Raw genomic sequence first — 24,583 nt, 5'->3', positions numbered from 1 at the left:
ATGGTCAAATTGTAGATTTACGGTTCTATTCGATTATAACACTGAGTTTAAATATGTGCTGATTAATGATATCTATTAAAGCTGAACTAATTTGATCTGTCAGTGAGAAATAATTGAGCATTCCCAAACAATATTGTTTTGATCAAAGCGACGTGAACACAATATGATTGTGAAACGACATTAGTTTATTAGAGGAGCCCTACCGGAAATGGGTGCGTCGGTTAGTATAGTGCTGGTTAACCGGAGAGTAAGCGTTGAATGAATTTTTATCATATTGCAACTCGTGACATCCTCTAATAACATCGACGATTTTGATATAGCGTGTTGACCAATCAAATTACCATCAGTCAATGAGGTACGGTCCGTGTCATTCAGTAATAATTTTTATATTGCACATCGTCTGAATTCTCACCGAGATTAACGCTAGGAAAAGTTTTTCTAAAATTAAACTATATATATTTAGGAGAAATGTGGTAAGGACATTAAGGGGATGAACCTACAGCTTCATCTTCTCCAATCACCCAGGACGCCTATTATTCCGGGTTTTTTTTGTCTCTCATTAAAATATCGTACATTTAGAAAGAAAACACTCGTTTTCAGAAAATGGTGGGTAATTCAATTACTAACAACAAAACCTCCAAAACCAACGTTAATATTTGCTATACGATCTAAATTTTGCTTATGCTGGATGATAAGGTAGTTGATAGCCGGGGTCTGGTGTGTCCCAAACCAGTCTTTTGGTTTATTGAACACTACCTAGTTCCTTCGTTAAGTTCGATTGTAAATAAAAGTTGTTGATGATTGATGACTTAACGCTCACTCGTTGAAAATATGGATGACAGTTTCTTCCTCCTCATTGCATAACCTACATGGGGTCATTGTAGGTCATTGTAGCAATGTGTTTTCACCACCAAAACTAATCAGTGAGTGCATACAAAATGTCCAAAACCTGGGGGCCCAACAACCTGATAATATCTTGGGTATCTTAGTATCTTCATCTCCATCATTCTTTTCTCCTTTTTCATTGCCTCGTCTCATTCTTGTGGTTGCCTCTTTTGGTCTATAGTTGATCTCCGAGATCCTCCTATTCCAGTTTATATGACTGTTCATTACTAACAACATTATCAAAATATTATGTTTTTCCAGGTTTAGGAATTTGTGGATTCATTCACTGTCTCTTTCAGATGTGACCTTTTTACGTGCTAATGCTTGAGAGCCACTTACTCTCTGATCTTATAAAGATTATTTTGTCAGTCAATTAATACCAAGGGGTGCTTCTCTAATGAGTTTAGTGGCTAATATTTTGGATTTTTTCATTTCCATTTGTGGTCTTTTAAAACTTGATAGGATGTTGCCAACGATGTTACTGCGATCATTTATGAACTCAAAGTATATCGAACTATTTTTGAAATTCTACCGAACAAGGTTTTTGGCTCATTTTACGGTGATAGGGTTGGTACAACCTGAACATGATTTAATCATACCTGAATTTGATGAAACAAAAATCATTAGGAATTTTCAATTCTAAGAAATTATAGGATAGGAGATAAAACGTGTATAAAGTAAATTGTAATTTTAATTGATGAACAGAAAAGAAATTGTACCAAACAATTGAATATTCCTTTCAAATATCTCACGTTATATGTGCTATCTCTGAGAATATATTTGATAGGATTCTGAGCTAAAGGTTTGGCGAAGTTTATTAAGTCCAACCGAGAATATTTCCGGACGTAAAATGGAATAAATATCGTTGATACAGACTAATTTTCAGTACGAACAAGTTTTTCATTTGTCATTTCTCAGTTTGTGATAAAAAGATTAACCGGATAGGATATCGATTTGCTCATTTCAATCTTGGCATTTAATCCTGAATCAGCGTAAAAAAATAACGTAAGTTGTCAGTTATGTCGTTCTGTGCAAACATTGTTATCTGGCATAGTTTACGAAATATAAGTCAATTAGACAGAGGGACAGATAAACTAATTTCCTTCGCTATGCGGGTGGAACTACCGTGAATAAAAATGGCGAAGCTGCAAGCAAACCGGGCCATCACTCACGAGCAAACATTTCATAGCAAAGGTTATGGCAGGCAGTGAATACTAAGTGGATGCAAATAAATTTTCCCATCAACGGGATCCAAACTCACGATCCGCAAATACCTCAAATTGGTAGCGAAGCCCTTTCTGGATATCGATCAAAGATTTTTGCCTGGCTCGTTATCAAAAAAATAAATAAATCCAACAAACACACTAATAACAAATAATTAGATAATATTAGAGTATATTATTGGAATATTGGTGATGATGAACAAATGAACAACCGTTCTTTTGATGCTTTTTTTACGTAGAACTAGGTCATTTACTGTCGATGCTACTTTTTCTTTTTCTGGGTTTTCTTTGTATCCCAGGTTATGTTTCCATTGAGCGGTTGCTTCACATTCGAATCATTCATCCTATCATTCCTCTGAATTTAGCCACTATAACATTGAGTTTGTCAGTTTTGTTGAGGGTTTGTTTAACACGCGTTTACTATGACTAGCGCCCTAGACCTTATCCACTCCTTTTTTCTTTTTTGTATCCATTCTGCCCTGGAGGATTCTTAGTGGTTTTTCATCCAGAGAATAGCTTCAGAGCCTATGCATGGTCTTTCACATTCTACTCTGACTAGGGTGTCTGCTTTTTCGTTACCGAAAATCCCCTTGGGTCCTGCTACCCATCATCAGGTTACTGATTTTCCCCCGGTTTTGGAAATTATGGATGCATTCACTGACTAGTTTCGGTGAGATTTTATACATGCTAATGCATTATTAGCTCATTGTATATCCGAATTTAATAAGATTTTTTTTGTCAGTGTAACTTCTTTTAATAGTTTCCTAGGCACAAGTATTGATAGCATGTATTTCAGCCGCCTGAATAAATAAATAATAAATGGAAGAGGACGATCTACGAGACCAATTATAGACCAAGAATATACAATCGATGTACCAACCATATCTCCAATTGTGACCAGGCAATGAAGAAGGTGAAAGGACCGATAACTAGATAGTGATGATGATGGATACTGAGATGTGGGTGTTTTTGTTCTCCAGGCCCTGCAGCCTCCTGGCATACTGTATTTACCTAGTTCATTAGCTCAGGACAATCAACTTAATTCTTCTCTTAAGAAGTACATGCTAGGTCATAGACGTCATTTCTACAAATCCTTTCCCTATGTTTTCTTTGTAGCCCAGATTGTCTCCATTGAGGGTTGCTTCCCATTGGAAAATGATATGGGTGGCTAGTTTTCCTCCTCATTGCATACCCTACTTTCTCAGATGCTAGATTCACCAGTATATAGCTCTATCACTTTTCTGAATACAGACCTCTCTGACTGTAGCAGTGAGTTTGTCCATGTTTGTGAGGTATGTTTTAACATATGCTTACTTTGAGCATTTTATCCACTGCTCTTTTTGTATTTTTGTATTTTTATTTTTTTTGTGTCCATTCTGTGATGGAAGATTCTATGCATTCACCAAGTTTTGATGTGAATTTTTACATGAAAATACCTGCTTAGATAACCAATTTTAAAATGAATTTTTGTCAGTGTAACTCCTTTTAGGATTTTCCAAGGCTCAAGCATTGATGGCATGTATTTCAGATACTTCCTAATGAATTTGATTGCTCATGTTTTGGGCTTGTACAAAAAAATGCCTGTCCTTTATGTGTTTTGGAGCCTTCTGTATACCACCATATCAATGTATATGATGTTCACTTTATTATTTTTTTTAACGAGTGTTCGCAACAGCAGAGGTCGTATAAACCCTCAGGGTGCCGGTGTTTTTTGAAAAAAAGTCCATTTGTAAGTATGTCGGTTTCGAATACAGTCTTTTTTTCTTTATGCCCTTTGTAATCGGTTGAGACTTTAAAAGATATTGTAAAGATGTTTCCGGGATCATATAATCAGTCCCTATTTTTAAGAATAGGTGTTTGATTTTATTGTTGTGTGCTCGAAGTGTTTAGTTCCCATCCAGTTTGATTTTTTCTGGATCCTAAATGAGTTTTTCCTTCCTTCTTCTTTTGTAAACATTTCCAGTGAAGGTAGGATTAGCAGAGTTTCTAGTGAAATTGAAGGGATTGTTTTCATTGCCCATGTGATACATAGAGTTCGTATCCTGCCATATTGTTTCGGTAGCTTGATTTTGTTGAGCTTTGGTCCACCAGGTTATTATTATTAACCTATTAGTTGAAAGGAAAAGGATTTTCCTTTGTATTTTAAAACGTTTTTACACTACTTTTGGACTTGAATGTAATGTTGCTTATCAGAGCGTAGCGGAGCACAGAAGTTTGAATAGGTTTATAGGGAATGGTATACTGATTATGGTGGAGCAGGGAGGAAACTGCACTGATCAAAAAGCCGAATTTTTCTCCGCCTTCTGGACCTTTGATGTTGAAAACGAAAAATTATTATACGGCGGCTTACAGTTGTCCTGAGAAAACTGTTCTCTAAGTAATGGTCTGGTCGGAATGCATGTGACATATGTTCGTTCTTTGGGGTGAAGCCAAATAAAATAAATGTAAACATAAAAGAATACGCATTTATTCTATATTTTGCCGTAAAAGGAATCGAAACTACACCATTCCATTCTTTAGTTACCCCACCTTTGAACGCAAACATACCCATTTTCATTAATTAGAACGTTACGTTAATTAGAACGAAGACTTCTCTCTAAAATCCGTTGATTCTTAATATAAAATATATGAAATAATTTTAACTTTATTTTTTATTAAAATAGATTGTTTATATTGAAAGATGTATACATATCAAAGTAGCCCTGCATAAAATTACTTCAAACTAAAATAAACCTATCAAATTACTACTAGTCAACAATTACCCAATAAATATAAGAAATAATATTGTTAGGAAAACAATAACAAACAAAACGACTAAAAATTGAAAAGGAGGAACTGGATACTAACGGTAATTACTAAAGTCATTTTTTATATACCAGGTCTTACAGAACGTTTGCTAAAAATCATCTAAAAAATCAATACAAAGCCAAAAATTGTATTATTTTATGGACCGCGCAGTTAATAAAATACCTTCCTTAAAACATAGGATTGACAATGTTATGTAACATAATGTGTAAGGTAGTGGGTTCTTGTAGTAAAATTTACATTGGAATAACAATACAATTTATGAAAAACATAATAAAACGACACTGCAACCATTAATACTGATTTTGTACGTGCTGGTTCTTTGCCATAAATTTGATACACACAATGTTAAAATAATGGACAATGAAAATCCCAAGAAAACTTTAGTGTCTCTAGACGGTATGCCTTAACTTGTAAAAAACAATGGAATTTTGAAGCAGGATCTTTGTTAATAAGTTCCTGCACAGATGCTACTTTTAGTTCTCTGTTTATAGAAATGTGGATATTTTAGATGATGCTTCTACATATCACTCAGTACATTAGCTAAAGAAATTTGGAACTTCCGATTCTATTTGCTGGTGAAATGATAGTAAACGTTTAGTTTGTTGTAGACATGAAGTAAAATGAGGCTCATTTCTTACTCAATTGAACAGCAATCACCTGGGAAGGTGAATTGCTCTCATTAACCACTTTTAGGGTCGGAGCTCACCTAATGGAGGTCGTGCAAGTAGTGGAATTGGAGGGGAATCCGGTACGATCAACTGTTGAACGAAACGGTCAATTCCATCATTACTCGCCCCAAAGGAACTAACTATCGGAGTAAAACGGCCTCCAGTGAATACGAAATACAAAGTTTCTCAACATATCGGACACATACGTTTGGCCTAAAAGTAACTGTCGGTGTGTCAACCCTTAATGGGCTCTTCTTAATGAAGTGAGAATCTTCTACGATTCAGGTCATTCGAGGTAACCTTTCGGCTTTATTTACACAAGTTAGTTTCCCCCTTGTTCTACGTTCTGTATTCATCAGATTCCATATTGCAGTGTATCATATTATTTACGGGAGGGAAACGGGTGACAAATGTCATTGGGGACGGTGGAAATCGAACCCACGACTGCCGTGTTAACGAGCCGAGAATCCGACACTCTAACCACTCCTTTAGTTGCTATCATCACAAATATATAAAATATATGTCTTTACTTACCATTAAAGTATTAACGAAGTATAAATATTTATTTGTTTTTATCAGCTGTACCTTTCTTTTCTCGACAGCGAGGACAAACAGTGGGCCAAATTTTCATAATTTTTTAGGGAAAAAACGAGTCTAGCAAGTGAAGGGTTGAAAACGCTTTGCAAATAAATGAATATATTTCACAGGAGAAAAAGGGAAAAGTCAGTATCCTTCCGGCGGTCGATTCATCTTCGAGCCGGTTCGTGCGGTATGGAGATAAACACCGATTGAAATACATTCGATTAATCAGTGTCGTCGTTTAACATAAACCAAACGGTAGGGTATAAAGGCATTTATTTAAATCAGCCACATCCAGGCTGTCTTCCATAAAGTTTAGTTATATTTCGTGTCGTTTATCATCGCGCTGACTGTATTGCTACTCCACGACGCACGACTCCCTCCAACATACTAGGATGACAACGACTCATTAAACTCTTCGGAGTTTGGCCGTCTTCGATCTTCCTTTTGAAGGGATCAGTTTTACTCCATGGTATTAAGCAACTAATGATCAGAACAACATACAAATGTAACAAAGCTTTATGACCTGAATAGCAAAACCCACCTGTCACCAAACCTTGCTCCATGAGACATTCTTCTTCAGCAAGCGCTGTAGATGAAATTGTTTAATTCATTGTAAAAAAAGAGTTTTCCGCGTATTTCTTCTCTAGTTCCGCGGAAATTGGCAATTGAAAAGTGTTCGGAACCGTATCGCGCAAGAAACTTTTCTTTTAACGATAGGTTCACTTTGCTAAACATCAAAGCAAATAAATCTATTTTATTACACAAATATATCTTTGCCTTATTTTGTCCTTTAAGCAACGTTGAAAAGGCTATTTCCATTCTTAGCAGGCATTTTAATACGGACAATTGCTTAATTTATAAACAGAAAGTGAAAATTCGTAAAAAAAGTCTTCCCATATACTGATTAGATTAAATCTCTTATTTATTTAATAAAATGTTCGATCGAGAAGTGCAAAGAAAAATTGTTGGCATATGGCAGGAGTAATTAACGGCAAAATATTCTATATGTTTGTTCCAATATGCGTCCAAACCGTTAGGAAACTGGCGGTAGCATGCGCAGTTGAATTTTGGCATTCCAGTACGTTCCAGCACCAAACTCAAACTGTCTCTGAGAGTTACCCGTTCCATCACGTTTTAAAACCTGTTTATGACTGGTTTTGGACCTTCAAAACAGTTGAGCATTTTGCTAGGTACTGGCTGGCAGTCAGAGACATGCGCATGTGTTCCCTGCGCCTTCGTTCCAGTCAAATCTCAATTTATATATGTATGGGTGTTTTGAAAAAATACCCAAGTAAAAAAAAATGAAATAAAAACATTAGAGAAAGAAGTTAATTTGCAAATATTAGTTGCAAAATGTATAAAAAGGAAAAATATAACAATTTAATAATACAGAAAATAAACCTTTAATTTATTTGAAATGCCGTATATTTTTTCATTTTTGTAAATAATAATGTATCTTTCTAATACTAAAGTAATTGTATAAATAAAAACGCATTTAAAAAAATAGTCAATAATTTTACAAGTGAAGTTGTTGAACGAAATCACATGATGAGAAAACATTCAGTTGAAAAAATTTATTGGCCATGTTCATTATTTCGGCAAGTGTTCTACATGTTTAGTGGAATGGTATTCAATTTAAAAAAGTTTTATGTGATGTATTTATTATAGGAGGATCAAAAAATCGAAAAATTCTAGAGGGGAGAAACAGTCGATAACATTTGTAATAATTTTGAATAAAACTGGTAAATCAAGGGGAATCTTCATGTTATGCTATCGACGTGAAATTCTTTAGTAGTGCTACAAACAATTTTTAAAATGTTCCAATTTTGAGCACACAATTTAATACATGTATATACCAGCGGAATGCAGCGCGGGTTCGAATACCGGCATAGCTCCTCTTCCAAGACACCCAACATAGTTGGACGTTAAGCCTTCCTGTATATCATTAATTAATTTTTTTAAAATACGTCAAATGAACCCTTTTGCCCGACAAATTACCCAATTTTAATTTCTAATTACCGTATTTCGCATAATTGTTAATTTCAAATTATACCTTTTTTTTACCTTAAAATTAACCAATGTTAAATTCAAATTATCCGTTATTTAACTTCAACTTAACACTTTTTACTGTCTAATTATTTATTTTAATATCAAAAACCTAGGACAAAATAAATAACTGGCCTCTTCAAAACCAAATTTACTTACTTTTTAACTAAAAAAATCCTGTATTATTAGATTTCTTTTTTTATGTGTTTGATTTTATGTGTAATTAATATTTATATGGTTTTTAAAATCAAATATAAATTTGTCTTACAAGAAATATATTTTTTCATTAAATGTTTTTCAAATATACAAGAATTTTACTTTACAAGCTTATATTTCACACCATCTCCTATTTTTTAATCTAAAAAGGATTAACTTGAAATTTAAAACAAAATAATTTAAAGTTAAAAAATGTTATTTTGACGTTAAACAGAGTTATTGTGAAATTTTAAAAAAGTTTCTTTCGAAATTAAAAATGGTTAATTTGACATTAAAAATAGTTAAATTGGTTTGAAAAAGGTTTGATATCAAATTTAAAAATGTTAATTTGACCGGAAAAAAGCAAATCTGACTGAAAAATCTATAATTATGGTAAAACTGAAAAATTGCTGGAAAAAATTCTTTATTTTCAATAACTGAGGGTTTTCCTTTAATGCAGGAACTTCAACAAAAATTCATTCCTTCGTTCATGTCAAAAATGTTTGAAGGTATTGTTGGGGGCAATCCTCTGCCACAAATGTTAACCTTCACGTTTGTTATAGGGTAGCATTATCATTACCATATTCCCCCAGACCTAAAGCTTGATATTTCAGATTCAAGAGTTTACTTTCACTCCGAGTATTTCATTCGTTTCAGAAAACACTGGGAAGTACTTTATTTGTCTGCGGTGTACGCGACTTATAACGGAAACCGAAAAAAGAATCTTCTCTCAATAAAAGCCCTCTATAATACGGATGACTTGGCCGATAATGTCTCTATGCATACACTGTCATCTCCAAATAAATCAACATCGAGTCTCTTATATTTAACATTGAACCATTTGCAACTTTTTGTGCATTGTTAAAACGATTCAGTTTATTAATGGTTGTACCGATGAAACGGGACAAATTTAGAGTACGTGCAAATAACTTATTAATTTTAATAACATGCACAATATTGGTCATCGTAAGTCATGGTATAAGGAAGGTGGTTAAATTTGTATTTCCGTTTAAATGAACCTTCTTTATAAGTATGTATGTACTGGCTCCATATTGTTCACTGGCATCTGAGAAAACACTACCACTATGTCTATACTTTCAAAGATATCCATATTTGAAGTTGTGGAATGAAGAGTGTGCCTCCTCATATTATTTTCTTCTGTGAATCAATAGCTCAACGGAGATATCACCTACCTTTTCTTCCTAGGGAAATGAAGTGTAGTAATGATAGTAACTGACCTTCTCCTTCTAAAAAATTGATTAGAGTAAACTCAATTTACTTAAAGAACTAGAAAAAGTAAAACAAGACAAGAGTGCTTCGGGAACATTTACTTTCTAGCATCCTCACCATAATATCCTAATATCTAATTCCAAAAGTACGCATAAGACTTATAGTAGCCAAGTGGCCCTGCAAGCATTATCATTTAAAAACTTCAAATCCAAAAACAGACAACAAAAAACAGAGAGAAAGAGGGAGAGGGAGAGAGAGATAGTAAGAGAGAAAGGAAGTGAGCGAGAGAGATACGCAGTTAGACAAGGGACAAAGGCAGATGAACAGAATACTAAATAGAAATAAATGATAAAGAAAGAGACAGAGTGACTGAAGGACAGAGGATAAGAGAGAAAAAGAGAGCGTGATAAAGATGGAGTGCAATGATGCGAAAGCCACACCCATACTTCATCTTCTACTTGGACAATTTGTCTGTTAACCAGAATAAATAAATTTCTAACCTAGTAGGGTCAATAGTTTTCGGGAATAATCTTTTTAACCCCCTACATGTTTCTTTTTTGTGTTAACATCCCTTAATGGTACCCGACCGGCCAACCCCTTCCATAGTCTTTGGCGGTAGTCGGAGCGATATCAATTCATTTGTTGTGCGGCTGCTCCCCCACCTCCGACCATTAACTTACCATGATTTATAGTTCATTCTTTTGTTCTCATCATTCTAACATAACCCTCACCCTACAAATATTGATCTTATGAACGTAATCAAAGGTTTAATTATTGTCCGTTTGTTAAAAGGGGCCAGGCAACCTGTATCCCAAACCGCCCCGGTCGAACTGATCACATTATGCTTTTTCTTCCTTTTCACGTCCCCCCTTTTTATTTATTGAGTAATTTGTTTACCTATCAAATGGACGCCTAATGCGACCACTTCCACTGTCACTATTGACATTTTTCTCGCCCCTCCTTCTGTTGGTACTTTAACTCTTCAAATTCATTTAAGATAACGGAAAACCTAAATCCGTGAAAATAGTTTTTATTTACAACAAATATACATGAATTGTTACTTTTTACTTGAATGTATAGAATAAAGGTCATTCAGCAGAACTGTTTTTAAATTAGCTTTATATATAAACTGTAAATCCCGGGAAAATTGTATATTTGAATAATTATGTTTACCTAGAAGTATCATTCAATTTCAATGGCCATTTTAATGAAGCAACTAATTATTTTATTAAAAGAGGTAATCAAGTCCTAGGAAAAGTTAAGGAAATTCTCGTTTAGGGTGGGTCTAACTCTATAGTGCAAAATTCCGCATTTTGAAATTGTTGTATGGCTTTGGATCTTTATTATCCTATGAAATCTGGGCAATTCAAACATCCCGAGGAGATCTCCAAAGTCCAATTGAAATTTTTTTAAAGCCTTTTCAACCACTACATAAAAGTTGAAATTAATTTTAAATCTATTAGACTTGTGAGATTGGAACATTGTGGAATAAGGTTCTGTCCCTGCGACATGAGACGGCTAAGTCCTAAGAGATTGGTTGTCAATTAGATGACACTATCCGGATGTTGGATTGCGTTTTTTTTAATTTAAATAATCCCTCACAATTAAAGAATGACAATAGATTGATGGGCAAATAACTTATTCACCCTAGTATATATTCTTTCCTCTTGATTTTTTGTTTTTGTTTTTAGCAAATGTATTGTTGTTTACTTTTTAGCTACACAGGCTTTTGATATTATATTTTAGTGGGCTATCAATTCAAAGCTTAGTTTATTTATCAATCCATTTATGTTTAATGGCTTAATTGACTATATTAATATAAATGCTTAGTTTATTTTTCTAAAGCGGCATAGGTTCTCTTATTTGGTCCGTCTTTACTCGAGGGTTTGTATAACGCGTTTGGGTTAATTCAACAAACCCGCGATTGAAGACGGACCCAATAAGTGACCCTATGCCAGTTCAGCATAAGTTCACCAACGCGTAGACCAACACCCATCATCAACTCTAATTTATTGTTGTTTCATTTATTTATTTATAAGCATTTTTAGTTATTTAAAATGTTTGTTTTAGATATAACTAACTATCAGTGCCATTATTATTTATTTAATTTTGATTCTTGCTATATTCAGAAATATGTTGATATGTAAAGTCAAAAAACTATGTAAGACCAATTCCCGTAAGTTGTACCCGGTACAAAAATTAGTAGTTAAATAAATAAATAGGTACCAAACAATGTAGTTTTCTGCTCTCTATGCAACAAATACATTTTATAGCTGTATTATTATATTTATTTGAAAATACTTTTTTTGTGCAAACCAGAATTAACTAAAACATAATTTAGTAATTTGTTAAAATTTGACAATATACATGTGGATGAGTCAGTGTTTCCCAAAGTAGGGACTACGCCATCAGGTATCATCATCACTCCATTAATTTAAATTTTTGTTCGATAAAATCTTTGTAAAATATCGATTTTTCATTTTCAGTATATTTCATTAAACTGACAAATAAACGATATTTATATTAAATTGTCAATGACGAACGAATGTTTGTTTAATCATTGGGTAAATGTATGGGGTTTAGTGGCCGTTAGTTAATGATTATTTGAAGATCGTGCGATCCGGTCTGGTGTGACGTAGGATTTAGAAAAACATGTTTTTATCGTGTCAACGTTTCGATCTTTATTGAGATCATCTCAATATTGAAACGTTGGCACGATAAAGAAAATGTTTTTCTGAAACCTACGTCACACCAGACCTCATCTCACGATCTTCAAATAATCATTGGGTAAATTTAGGATTAATATTAATATGCAGATAGATACGAGCTATTCGCGATTTTATGAAAGGAAAAAATTTAATACTAAAATTTCAATAACTATTACATAACACCATAAATGGAATATTATAGGTGTATATAATTTGTTACCAATACTGACTTTTGCATATTAACATCTCGACAGTATACGCCAAATCTGTAAAGCAATGAATTGAAAATAAGATGTGGCGTTTTGATTTTTATATACAAACAATACTTTGCAATTTATAATCCCTATCTTTTTATATCATAATTTTAATGTTGAATAAAATTTATGAGCCTGAGCCTCATAATTTAAGAAGCAAGCCTATGTAATCGCACACAACTTGATAATCGAGAACAATGCAAGTGATGATTTTCCGACTGAACAAAACATCGCAATATTTCACATGATATAATATTAATTAGCAATTTGCTATTGCGGACTAATATAACTGATTTATCAGGTGAAGGAAAATAAACACAATGAAATACATTCCGAGCATCGAAAATATTACTTTTTAAGATAATACTTTACATGAGGAAAGCATTTTATCCGATATTTCATTCATATGGAGTTTTTACTCTTTATAAGAAAATAAGGTTAATCAGATTTTCGAATTTTTTACTGAAATTTACTATTTTTTACTTTAGGTGGGTATCAATTAATGTCCGTCAAATATTTTTCAACAATGAACCCGTTATAGAGAGAAAAGTCAATTATTTTGCGACGAAGTATAATTTGAACCTACCAGATTTCCTTATTAAAAATACTTCGGACATGAATATCAGGTGGCGTGTTCGAAACAAACTCTTTACCGACCACCAACGACTACTATTTAAAAAAATCACGTTTGATCGCAGTGTCTACATATTGGTGCGGTAAAGGAGAATAACTTATTTTAGAAATTGAAGAACATCACAAGATCATTTCCAGTTCAAATAATTTATTAAATATTTCGTTCCAACGTCCTAGACGCGGAACATGGTTGTGGGGTTTAAAAACATTGGTTCCTGTGTTTTATCAATTATTCTATAGTGATTTTCCCAATAATTTTTAACTTTATCCAATGAGCATTTTAATATTATAGATTATGCACGTTGGGGTTGAGGAGTTGGGCAAAAGAGATTTGAAAAATTCTAAGAGGGACATGGCACAAAAAACGATGGGAAACACTGATGTAGATCATCTCAATTTAATTACAAACTGTAATTAACTTGTGGATTACCCGGATTAATTTCACAAAATATTTACATATATTTATGATTATTGACGTTGGTTTTTTTACAATATGTTAAAGAAACGATCTGCGTAAATCACGATTTCACAGGTTCACTTCTAGAATGGGAAGAAAAAGCGTTGGAAGCCGGATGATCATTTGACAACAGAATGATTTGCATTTATAAGTGAATTTCACCTCTATATAATATAAAAAGCTTTATACTGTACAATTCCTCATTTCCTTTCCCAGTTATGTGACCGACGGATACTCGGCAAATGAAAATTCCTCTCCTTTGATGTTCACCGTTTCCTTTATGAACAGCAAACGCTTAGCCACATGAATTGATCTCGTAGCGCTTTCAGTCGTTAAATCCTAACTTACGAGCCATCCTCTTGAGAAAAATGACTATAATATTTATAATAATCTGATAATGTTCTTAAGTCGTCGCAAGAGAAAGATAAATTTAGCGACCATAAACCCGATTTGAAAACCATGAGGATTATTTTCCCATCGTTACGTTTTAATACACTAATCCATATATAAGCGAAGTAATGGTTTGAAAATTATCATTTCATTGTCTACGGGTATATTTCGGAGTCCCTTTAAAGTTCTTGTCGACTTATTTACCTTCGTCATTAATTTTTACGGCCTCCATAATGGAATTCGAAAGCAGCGCTTTATGTTTGTTGAGAGAACAACCTGGCCACACATATTTCACAGACAACACAATACGCCTTTTTCATCTTTAGAGTCGTTAAAGTACAATAATTGCTTTAACACTAACATATGAGAGAATCGTTCACAAATAATGAATGGGTTTGATAGTTCAAGTTGGAATAGTGATTTTATGCAAGCATATAATTTGTAGGGCAATTAGGCAACCCACTACACACAAAGAATGTTTACCTTTAAATTGATTGGATTTTTTAGATTTTTAATATTCAAATATACTGCAATCACAAACACCCAAGTAGAAAATCCCGTATATGACTTAATTACATATCTGCAATATAAATCAAATCTTCCTCAGAAGGCCATTTTTTAAACTAAAATATACAATTCTACCCTATGTATTCCTTTTACTATCTTATCGATTTATTATAAACGACGTTCCTTCTAGGAGTGCAGCAAGGTTTTAAAGTTATTGACACTATTTACTCTGATCTATACAAAGAGATTGCTTGGTTACGTTCCTGATGTGGCTTTTGATACCGGCCATATTCCATAAATGCAAACGCTTGCTACCAAGTCAACATTACGTTATCTTGGACTCCTATTTATCTGACTGCTGTGTAAGAGGATATTCTGCCAAGGAGTAGTAGTCCAATAGTCCAATTCAATTAGGCCCATAGAAGCGGGCGTCTCACAAGGGAGCATTCCTAGTCCCATATTGTATAACATTTATATTGTTTACTTTCCTATTACCCCATACCATCAACCAATTCATTCGGTACTGTAAATTTGTCTTCTAATCTGAATCCAATTCAAGCAACCTCTAACATCCTTATTATTAGCTAACCAAAGACTGATGCCAAAGGCGGAAGATTAAATGAAGAAAAATTTGCACAGTAAAAATGATTCACACAAGAGCCGTCCCACAAGGAATCACAGTTGGTACCATCCTGTATACCATTTATACTGCTGGCCTTCTTGTTCATCCCAACTTCGTCATTACCTTCTACACAAATGTCATCGCAATTCTGTCTTCTAAACTGAATCCTATACAAGCAACCTCCAACATCGAAGAACAACTATCAGACCTATTAAGAACTATATCTATACAACAACCTAACATAGAATCCCCACTCAAGACTTAAGAGCAGATTTAACAGAAGACTAGGACGACCAAGACTTGTAAAACATTTTCTACGCTAATTTTTCAAAACCAAAGGAACTCTATAAATGAACAGCGACGAATTGGATATACAGAGTGGAATCGTTTGATTCTATCGAAGCCATTCGTTATTCAAAGCTTCTTCCAATCAAAATCCAGCGACCATTTGTATGTATACATAACTGCATCAGTAACCTCATTATCCACGACCTGAATAATGTACTGACCAAACCTTCTCTTTACTTTTCCACCCTTAAAACTTACCGATGCAATACTGGTTATATTATCAATGTTGTGAAAGTATAAAAAATAATATATACACAATAGTCATAATTGTAATGTGATTATGTACTGGCTACAACTCAATTATTTAAAAACTTAAAGACTTACGTAGTATTTCGGTTTCGAAGATAGCTTTAAGCCAGTAACAATTACCTGAAAATAAAGTTTAAAAATTAGAAGTCCGTACATAGAGCTTTTACGTGGATAAAATTATTTTTGTATTTCTTACCTTGTATGTACAATAATAGTAAGAACTTATTTAATAAATAAATTAATATAAATTAATCTTTTTGAAGATTATGAATAAAACATATAAATTGTTCTGTTTCTGTAAAGTTTTTAAACTTTTTATTTATAGTCATTTGCTCTACCAGGTCGGATTGTAACATGTACTTGTATCAAATTGCTTTTTCCCTTGAGATGCGTGTGCATTGTGGGAGGTGTGAAAAAGATCGAATAAATTCGTTTTGACAGAATTGAAACTTTGAATGCAATGTTACCGCGTTGGCAGCTATTTAAAAGTAAGACAGGTTTTTCGCAAGAACTGGTTAATATAATACCATCTGGTGCTTAAATGGTACACAATTTAAATGCTTTAGTTGTGGTGTGAGTACGTTTTGCGATGTAAAGTATGTTACCTATTAACCGGCAAGCATAACGATAACGCCTTAAACTCGGGTAAATAATAACAATTATTTCGAATTTAATACCTCTATATGTCTCACAGGACTGAACTTGCCCAATAAACACACTCCTAGTGTTCACAGGTGGGAGCCGAACGGTTAGAAGATATATGAATTCACACCGGGAAAAGTTTAATATTCCCTGAAATTATTTCAAAGTGAATCGTAATTATATGTGTTTCATTTATTCCTAAAGAAGCCAATAATTGCCTGTACATGTTGAGCTCTATCCTTTATTCCCGACCGCCCACGAAAAGTTCGAAACTTTTTTTCACTTCCCAGGCCATCGCTGGTGTTTTAATACAGTGAATTTTTTTCCATAATACACATTATTCAAACCTCCGTGAAATCCAGGAAAAGAAAATAAGGAGGACGGGGTATTCGAAGGAGAATCTGGGCTTTTCTCTCCGAAAACTCTCAAAAGTCTAAGCTTATTCCCTGTATCAAGGATCACTGATGCGGAGGACTTTTCGTTATCAAATGCCAGGATTATATTTTTTACTTTCCCTAACTTTTATTAGATTCAGTCGCCTAAAGGAGCCACCCTCCGAATAAAAAGAAACATTTATATCAAATATGGGATTCCCAAGGAATGAAATAGGCAGTTTTATGCAAAGGCGTTCGTGGAATGGAGTTCCCATGTAACCAATTCATTTTTTTAATCCACTTCATAGCGTGCTAAGTTGTGTAGTTCTGAAGATATTTCCGTAAATAAATGTCCCTTACAGAAAAAGTTCAATTTATGTTCCTTAAAACAAACCAAACGTGATTGTAAGTTTATGGGATTTTTACATTTTTTTCTGCTATTTTCGAATGTATCCTGAACCAAAATAATATCATAAAATGTTATATCATTAAATTAATTGTTTATCATGCTTAACACTATTGAAGAAAATGGCTGATTTCGTGTAATTCAAGCCAATTATAATGCGGCAGTTATTTTGTAAATTAAAAAATTAATATTTTATTATGCGAGTAAAACATTACTTAAGGAAGGTATAATTCATAAAAATGATTTGCATATATTTTTTTAAATAGAAAATTAAGATAAACTGCATCAAAACCTTGAAATTAATTCACTAACATCTAAACTTTGTATTGAACAAACTGCACGAGGCGTAATAAGATACAGATAAACATATCACACGGAGATAACTAAACAAGAAAATAATGAGTAAGCTATCCAGTGACAGCAATGGTAAATTATTTATTCGTTTTAATCCCCCGCACTCTCTGAGAGCAACTCACGGGGCGACTGTCTTTTTAAACGTCGATTATTGGGAAGAGAACGGGAGGTTGCATGAGGTTACATTACGGAGGAGTACATGGGATTAGTGTAGGATTAGAAGTTAGGGTGGACATTTTTTATAGCTGGATCTAGAAATTTATTTCACAAAGGGAAAATATGCATAGTAATTATTATATTAATACATATGTTTTTTACTTGGTCCTACTTAACCAACGTTATGTTAATTAATTTACAATTTTTATGCAAAGTGTGGTTAAGATGAAAATTTGAAATATATGGCAAAATGAGGGCAATTTGAAAAGATGTAGGTTGAAATGATGAGTTGATGTCCCAGAGGACAGAAGTTACAATAGATCAAATGGTTAGAGCAGCATTTACTGCCTAGGCATCATAACTATAAAAATAGCCATACATATGTCTGGTTCAAGGCCTATCCTAATCTAATCTTTTGGCAGGTTCACCGCAAAAAACATTAATATGACTTTAAATTTTCTTCATGCATATTCCTGCATGCTTCATGAAGATTACAAGTGTAGCGGATCAAATCGTGGATCTAGCTGAATTTTAATAAGATAATTAAGAAACTTACCTCAGTTTTAAAACATCTCTCTTAAATTTCATAAATGTCTGAAGACAAGAACATTATTTCTGTAGCCACATACTAAATTTCAGTAAATACTAATATATTATTGTTTTTCCCAATCAGAATGCATTACACCATGAGTTAGGCACTCCCTGGCAACGGAATCAACTGATCACCACAGAACCATAGACTTGGAATCATATCCAAATTGTTTCTGTCACTAACCCCCACCGCAAAACTGAAACTACATTTATGTAGTATTGTAGTCAAGGAATTAAAGATTTCACCTAATCCGCACTGCAGCAACAAGAGGCAACGCCTGGCCGACAATTTCATCTGAATTCTCACAGGGCCACTTCGACAGCTCTGTAAAGTTTGTTTCAGGCATCAGAACAGAAAATTAAACGTAGTAAAATGTCTTTATAGACTTTGTTTTACTTAAACTTGTTTAAAATTATTAAAATTGGCACAAAATTGTTACGAAATTAATACAAAGATAATAAAGAGGGATTTGTGCTAGTAATAGGAACACTACTAAAATTGGACATATCGAATAAAAACCTTCCAGGGTATTTAGATATTCATTATTTGACTTTTGCATTAACATTATGTTTCCTTCGTAAGAAGGATCAAATAAAATAAATATAAGTCCTACTCCACCTCGTCAAACATGAAACAATGTTTTCATTAAAGTGGGTCAAGTTCGGATATGCTAAGGTGATGGACGTGCACGAAAGGGCTTTTCTTGACCTATTCAGAAGATTGACACGAAATTAATAATACTCTGAACTATATAATTGTCAAAACTATAACGAGAATTTTCCCCTTTTTTCAGTCTCTTTGCCAAAATTTGACTCTTATTTAAGGAAGATACGTTAGAAATGCAGATAGGTTGGATATTTATCAAAAAGGGGATTATTGTTTTATTCTTCTTATGGGAGTATTCATTCACATTCATAAATCTTACAAACTTAGAATGTTTAATACCCATCCTTAATCCACATAATTCGTCTCACCAATTCGGCTACCCTCTCTATCATTCAACGATCCAGAAATGTTTCAGAAGAGTTAGTTGACACCATTTCATCATTTTTAAACTATTTCTGCCCACTCTTTATTACATTATCATAACTTATTTTTCCCTGGTTCAGGATGACGTGCGGCAAAGAATACTCAGATGCCAAACTGATACTTGCTCGGCCTTCCACAATGGAGGGTTGTTAGTCCCATTCTGGATACAAGTTAGGCAGTTATACTGCTGATTTTCAAACACATCTCAACACCATCTTTACCACTTTGAGCATGACAATTTAAATCTGTCTTCTAGCTCGAATTCTATCCAAACAAGCTCTAAAATCGAAGAACTGATATCAGACCGATACAATACCACCACCATCATTACGACCTATGTGGATGACTGGGAAATTCTGTCTTCTAGCTCGAGTCCTACCGAAACACGCTCCAATATCTTACAACAGAAATCAGAGTGATACAAGCTGGCGTCCCACAAAGTAGTATTCTTTGTCCCACCCTGCACACCATTTATACTGCTTACATTACTCATAACCTAAATCCTATCCATTTGTCGGAGCAACTGACTGATTGAACAAAAATATAACCAGAATTCATTTACATTAAAAACCAGTCTTGCCCCCTTTTGGGCATCAACTACAAGTCGCAACTGACATCCACTCAGGTCTGATACAATATATATCTATACAGCAACAGGACGTGTCATCCCCCTCATGGCTTAAGAGCCAGACTAAACAGAAAGTATGGAGATACTGAAACTTTTAGAACGGTTTTCTAGCCATACGTTCACCGACAATTTGCCAAGCCTAAACTCACTGTATTATGAAAGTACTGCGTCGACTTTCGACATACTGAGTAGAACTGTGGGGGTTCCTCCAAGTCATTCGAAGTTCATAGCATCTCCTTTCAATTAAAAGTCTTGAGACAATTTTTCAAATTTTCTTGTAGCATCACTAACCTCATCATCCACAGCTTTGCATTTTGCTTTTAAAATTTCCACACCAACTTTTCATCCATTCTGATCCTCCTGCCTTCTGTAACTATCTCATTCAGAGAATCCGTCAATTCGCTATAAACGTCGATAGCTTGATAATTCCTCGCCTCTTAAACAATAATTGGGTAATAACGTTTGCTGGTCTATCGTACCATGTGTTGTGCCCGTTAGAAAAATAAACATANCAAACTCTTTCCTGAAATTTTAAATGAAACTAAACAACAGAGAAACAAATTTTTCTTTTTTGACTGGGGCTTCCGGCATCTAGGTTATTTCAGCCCCCAGCTAAGTCTATATTCTTTTAACACTTTCAAACACTACATTCACACACATTCATCAATACATCACAAATACATCCTTACAATACACTCATTCCGTTTGGTCGATGGAGTACTTGATATTCCTCCACCGACCCATACTCAAACTAAACTAGATTGGGGTCGATGGAGTACTTTTATAAATATTCCGCCATCGACCCCGAACACACACACACACTACGCTCTCAACGTTCGTGGGGCGATGATGAAGTTATATTTCACCCTCACCCCTCGCCATTCACGCTAATAAATACCTGCACTCAGACAAAACGTATAGACACACAACACATAAGACATACTATATACAATAAAAAAACCCAATTTCCCATAAAAAGCGGAACAGGGGACCCTGAAACTCGCTGCAGTGCGCGAGTACCATCTTCAGATTGGATGGCATGCGTACACGCTCCCTGTAGGGAGCCAAGGCATGGCATGTTTCCAGTATGAGACACAATCAGCAACCTTTCTCTGCATAAGGGGCACCAGCGCGGGCTTTGGCCCAAGAGCAGGTGCCCGTGTGTCACCGTGTATGGCCTATTCGCCAGTCTTGGACCCGTCTGTAAAGACTAGACCAAAACCGGCGTATTTGTTCCTAAGTTCAAGGAATTTAGTCTTAAAGAGATGTGGCGGTGTACACGACTTGGGCAAGCTCGCCAGGTCGTCGCGGACGAGTACGGCATGAAGGGTCCAGAGAGGTGTCGGTCGGTCGCCCAGCCGAACCACAGTCCCCAGAGCCAGTCCAGCCCTCCTAAGGCTTCGCCGAAGCGAATCCCGAGGGGTCGCGTCCGCGAGCGAAGCATGCCATAGACGGCTCTGTACGGGCACTCAAGAATCGTCCTTGCTAGAGGATGTCACGGCTTGGCCAGATACCCGGCCGTGTAACTGAGGGTGAACTGCTCTCTCCGTAGTTCGGGAGCAACACCTCCAGCTCACAACACAGACTGGCCAAGGGGCTGGTCCTGAACGTTCCCGAGATCGCTCTGAGACCCTGGTAGTAGAGCCTATCGAGCTTTCTCAGACGCGTTTTTCGGGCCATCCATCCGTAAAAGATTCTCGAACACCGCAGTGAGTCAAACATTTTTAACAGGGTCTCCCTGTCCGCTCCCCACCTAAAGTGACCAACAAATTTCAGTCGTGTGAGGATTTTTCTGCTCCTGACCTCGACGGCGTCGATGTGTGGCTGCCATCTCAACTTCTTATCAAATATGACGCCAAGGAACTGTACCGTCTCCAAATATCGTAGGGGCGCGCCCAGGAAGCAGAGCCGGGGGGGCCTATGTGCCCTCCTTATTCTGCAAAAGTGGACGCACACCGTCTTCGACGAGGAGAAGTAGAAGCCGGTTTCCTCGGCTCTCGCAGCCACAACGTCTATCGCTGACTGCATCCATCCGCCGACCTCCGCAAAATCCTTACCGGAATGGTAGAAGCAGAGGTCGTCGACAAAAAGCATCCTTTTTATCTGCGGAGGGATGCCGTCAGCAATGCCGTTCACCGCCACTAAGAAAAGCGCAACGCTCATCACCGAACCCTGGGGGATGCCGTTCTCTTGAACGTGATCCCAATAAACATATATTACAAACATATTTGTAATGCGTAATGAAATGTACACGCTATAAACTAATTATTTATAAATAGATAAATGTTATTAAAAAATATTTTTCGGTCCTTTAATCTCTGAAATCTTGTTAACAAGTTTTGAACTTCACGAAGATGTTCCAATGAACATAAAATTATGTGCTTTATTCTTTCTAAACATTCTATATCCCTTCCTAAGATATTTTTTAGTAACAAATTTTCCCACAGATTCTTCTTAGGTTGTTCAAAACCCGAGTTCAATGCTTTAAGTCTTTTAGTTGATTAAAAATGTAGCTCACAATTTCGCTAATGCTGACAAGGCACTGCAAAAAGATCTACTTCCACATAGTTATTAAGAGAAATTGCAACGAAAATTCCTCGGACAACGTTTTATCTCTGAAATCACGTAACCTCGCTGGAAGAAAGCGGGCCGGATAGATTGAATTGGCCAGCGGTTGTCGATACTACTTACGTTCTTCGTGGATTTTATTCTCGGCCGTGCTCTGTGCCTAAGCACGGACAACGATAAAAATTGAAAGATATGATATAACATGTAACGCTTTGCATCGTTCTGCCATGGTATAAAGAACTTTTTGAAATGTGTAAAAGAAAAGTTTTAAACTTTGTGTATTTACATTTTATTATTAAAAACCTCCCCCCTTTCTAATAGCACACAATCATTACCGAAAACATGGTGATTTCTTTTTTTTTTTAGACAAACTTCATTCAGTTTTTGTAGAATAATTGAAGTTTATCTCCATAATGTAACCCCATTACCTAAAAATTAAGTATTTCAAGTAACGGCTGTTACTTTCATATTCACAGGGTTGTCTGGAACAGAAATGCTCCCACACTTCCTCCTTCTCACCATCATCAATTAAATCAATAAAAATTTTATGTCATTTCGACGTTTCAAAAGTTGACGAAAGAAAAGTCCCTCCAATCTATTGATATTGGGTTTTGACGAAGTTATATATACCTAGATAGAAATAGGGATACAGAAGATTTATAGGTAGAGAGAGATAGTACGAAAGCGTAAGAGGGGGGTTAATATTGGGTTGTCCGGAAAATAATGCAGGATTTTGGTATTAAACAAAAAAAAAAGAAACTAGTTACTTTAAAGCAATGTTCTTTAATCAAAATAATTTCCCATACTNAATGAGTAATCCTGTAAACGTAAACAGAATATTTTATATAGATTTTTTTTAATGAAAACTTAAAATCCTGCATTATTTTCCGGACAACCCAATAGGTTTATAAGTAGACATGAGAAATTTCCTGGAAGACTATATACGATCGTAATCAATTAAATTTATTTTTTAATGAATATTTCTTCCTGATTGCTTTTTTAGTAAACTGAAACACGATTTTACAAAATATTTTTAAATATTATGAATCATCATGTATTTTGTAACCAATCTATCTGGCGAATCTATGTTATTTTACATGGTGTATTACATTTTTAATTATTAAAAACTGTATTATATCATAACACCATAAAAAGTTAAAAAAATAATATACATGTTGAAAAAGGTTTATATAGAATACAAAGGCGAGAAAAAATCTTACAATGTTACAGAATCAATTTTACCTTTGTAGTTTTAGCTCGGTTTTGTCGACTCCATGACCCATCCTATTCCGATTTAACTAAATGCATTTAAATTAAATCATCCTTACCACAGCCCACAGGAATGACAATTATGTTGAGATCTATGAGCACGAAATACCTTGGTAAACGGTTTCCTGCCTTCTTCGTTCCCCAGCGACCCCCTGGCACTTCTAACAGAAATTGTTTCTTTTGCAAGTTAAACAGCTACGCTTTTTATGAACTTTGGATAACTTCGACTGGTGGCCAATGTCTACTCATGTCTCAAATAACGTTTTAATGAAAAAAAAATCTATCATCGCTTTCGGAAATTACTATCCCTAAATTGGTCTACTAATAATACGTTTGACAAGAGAAATGTGCCATTTGTGAGATATAAAAACTCGTATATATTATGTTAATTATGTATATAAATCGGAAGTTTTAAACAGTGGTGTGCCTGCTGGCCCCGGTGTGGCCACTATCAAACCAATCAAAAATTTTTAAACACAACATGGCTTACAATTTTATTGCCATTGTCCAAGTTGTTTGCCTGGAATTATCGTATGTACGCGGTGAGGACAGATACCTTAACTCAGAACGCTGGTGTTTTAAAGGTGAGAATATTGAAGTAGTCGGGGAATAGAAATGCCCTCGGGTTCTGCCCATTCTGTGCCCTCATTTATATCAAAAGGCTTCTCCGGCTACATTAGCTTTGGATAAAACTTGGTCTCCACTCATTATGGAAGAAATTATTCCTATCAAGATTACTTTTAATAGATTTAACGCTACA

The 24,583-nt window shown here is 35.0% G+C and overlaps 1 long non-coding RNA gene across 4 annotated transcripts in view; it reads right to left on the bottom strand.

Moving 5' to 3' along the window:
• Positions 1–24,583, bottom strand: part of LOC106669208 — a 487,453-nt gene that overhangs the window by 157,500 nt on the left and 305,370 nt on the right. For 2 of the 4 annotated variants that reach the window (XR_001340901.2, XR_002910357.1), the window contains exon 5: positions 15,881–15,925. The exons of the other annotated variants lie outside the window; for them this stretch is intronic. This is a non-coding gene — a long non-coding RNA (uncharacterized LOC106669208). The remainder of the gene's footprint in view (positions 1–15,880; positions 15,926–24,583) is intronic. 4 annotated transcript variants of the gene reach the window in all.

This window comes from Cimex lectularius, unplaced genomic scaffold (genome assembly GCF_000648675.2).
Source record: "Cimex lectularius strain Harlan isolate CLEC.00 unplaced genomic scaffold, Clec_2.1 scaffold213, whole genome shotgun sequence".
NCBI classification, from domain to species: Eukaryota; Metazoa; Arthropoda; class Insecta; order Hemiptera; family Cimicidae; genus Cimex; species Cimex lectularius.
This window is presented reverse-complemented; position numbering and strand designations above follow the sequence as displayed.